General features: G+C 49.4%; 1 pseudogene; it reads right to left on the minus strand.

Annotated features, from left to right (window-relative positions):
• Positions 1–1466: 1466 nt before the first annotated feature.
• On the minus strand, positions 1467–1923 carry LOC128584413 (immunoglobulin heavy variable 5-10-1-like; annotated as a pseudogene).
• Positions 1924–2667: the final 744 nt, after the last annotated feature.

Genomic DNA, 2667 nt, shown 5'->3' on the forward strand with positions numbered 1-2667 from the left:
AGCTTCCGGTGTTTTGAAGAAGACAGCAGACCCAAGACCTTCAGAATAAGCTGATAATCGTGGACAGTGAGAAGCTTCCCCCTACCATAGACTGAGACCCCTGTCTAATTCATCACCCACTCATCCTCATTATTATTTGCTCATACTAATAAAATGTCTTCTATTTCCCTGCATATATGATTGCTGTCTACCCATAATTGTCTTTTATCAGATTGTTAAACTTGTTTTTCAAAAAATAGTATTTTAATGGAATAAGAAGTGCGAATCTCTTAGTTGATGTCTGTCTGCTGAAAATCTTCAGGGTTATCCCTTCCCCTTCCCTATTTGCCAAACTCAAGGGAATTTTAGTCATGATTCAAAGGTGCTGTATCACAAGATATCAGTGTGAGGTCCAACCCCCACAAGAACTTTCCTGTTAGTGGGAGCCCCACCTGAACCACCACAGAGCCCTTATGAAAACCATGAGCTAGTCTCCCTTTCCATTCTAGCAAGCCACTTTTGGATTTCTTGAAATGCCTTTCCTGCTCTCAGAAGACATCTCAATACTGGACATAATAAAGCTTTCTGTATTCACTCTGTGTGTGTGTGTGTGTGTGTGTGTGTGTGTGTGTGACAAGCAGAACCAACATCCACACTAAGCGTTGGTGGGGTACTCTCTGACCTTGTGTCATGTCCACTACAATTGATTGTTGTGAGCTTGTTGCTTAGACTTTGAGCACCACGGGAGTCGTCTTTCTTTTCCTGAGAAACATTGAGATTGCCTAGGACCCTGGTAACTGTTAGGGTTTTTTTTTTTTTTTTTTTTTTTTTGTAGAGACAGAGTCTTACTGTACTGCCCTCGGTAGAGTGCCGTGGCATCACACGGCTCACAGCAACCTCTACTCTTGGGCTTAGAGCAATTCTCTTGCCTCAGCCTCCCAAGCAGCTGGGACTACAGGCGCCCGCCACAACGCCCGGCTATTTTTTTGTTGCAGTTTGGCCGGGGCTGGGTTTGAACCCGCCACCCTCGGCATATGGGGCCGGCGCCCTACTCACTGAACCACAGGCGCCACCCACTGTTAGGGTTTTATCCTGCCTTCTGACTAGAAGGAAATTTATATTCTGGGGTCTGTGCTTCATAGTGGAGTACAAGGAAGAATCTGTAATATATTTAGTGACTTATTCAGAAATGTTGATAATTAAGGTACATTTGGGGACATGATAATGTAACTGCAAGCCTCTCTGTGCCTTTTGTGCACTGGAGACATTTTTTTCTTACTACTAGAAACGTATCTAAATCAGAGATTTTGGAGGGAAGCTTAGAACCATAAATCCACAGACGTTTTGGTAACTTTTATACAAAGACAAAGGTGCGACCCTGCAGGAAATCAGGGCTGAGTTCACCTGCACCTGCCCTGGGTAACTCCGGGCCTGTGTCCGGGCGCCCCCTGGCGGCCGTGCCCCGCAGGAGGTTTGTGTCTGGGCTCTCACTGCAGTTCCCTTGCTGTGTCTCTAGCGCAGAAATACATGGCGGTGTCCTCTGCCTTCAGGCTGCTCCACCGCAGGAAAGAGGTGCTGATGGAGTTGTCGGTGGAGATGGTAACATGGCCTTGTCAGGCCGGGCTATACCTGGTATCAGAATTACTAGGATTGATTCTCCCCACCCACTCCAGTCCCTTCCCGGTCTTCTGGCGCACCCAGTGGATATAGGAGCTTGTGAAGCTGTATCCAGATACCCTGCAGGAGATCGTCAGAGACTCTCCGGGCCGTCTCCCCTCTGCCCCCTGACTGCACCAGCTGCACCTGGGCACAGACGCCTGTGTGGGAGAAGCAGGACTGAGATCAGGGCCCCTCCTGCCAACCCCTCCTGTGACCCCAGATCCTGAGTCAGGACTGACCTGGGAGAACAGCCAGCAGGAGGGTGAGGACGATGGCAGACCCCATCCGGGAGCACAGAAAGGGCTGCACTGAGGATCCAGTGGGCAGTACAGGAGGCCCACTCTCCAGGGAGTTTAAAGAGGGTGACCCTCACTTGAGTTTGCATATTAAGTAATACCATGCCCCACAGTGGAGGCTTCACACAGGTCATAGCCCAGCACCCTCAAGGCAGCTCCTGGTCTGACGTGCACAAATGAGCAGGTGCATGAGAGTCCCAATAATCCCTCCCAGCCTTCCTCATATTCTGCTCCAGGAACACACAGGACTCAGGTCAGGGATCCTTCCTGCCCACCCTTGTCTATGATACTGTGGGGGAAGTTGTTGGAATATAACAAGAGTCACATGAGAAAAAAAGAAAAAAACAGGAGTAGAGCCTGGGGAGACTGTGAAGTGAAGATTTCATGCAGAGGCGCCTGCCCACGAGAACTGTCACTAGGACTCGGCCACACCACCGGCCCTTTGCACACGTGTCTGAACATGGTCTGGGCACCCAGCTGGGGCAGGGGACGATTGCCACAACCCTTCAGCAATCCTCATCTTGTGTAATTTGCAGACCTTTGCTAACGACACTCAGGGCAAGTTTCTAAAAGCCATTTTGCCTTCTGCATTTTCACATTCCTACAAACACAGTAAGTAGGGAACATGTGGTCAGGTCTGTTGATGTCAACAGCCTTGAAGGGAACACTGCTCCACCAATGACTTGCAGTGCTGTTTTCTGACGTGTGTGTCAACCCCATCCCTGTCTTCTTC

Source organism: Nycticebus coucang, chromosome 4 (genome assembly GCF_027406575.1).
Source record: "Nycticebus coucang isolate mNycCou1 chromosome 4, mNycCou1.pri, whole genome shotgun sequence".
In the NCBI taxonomy this organism is placed as follows: domain Eukaryota; kingdom Metazoa; phylum Chordata; class Mammalia; order Primates; family Lorisidae; genus Nycticebus; species Nycticebus coucang.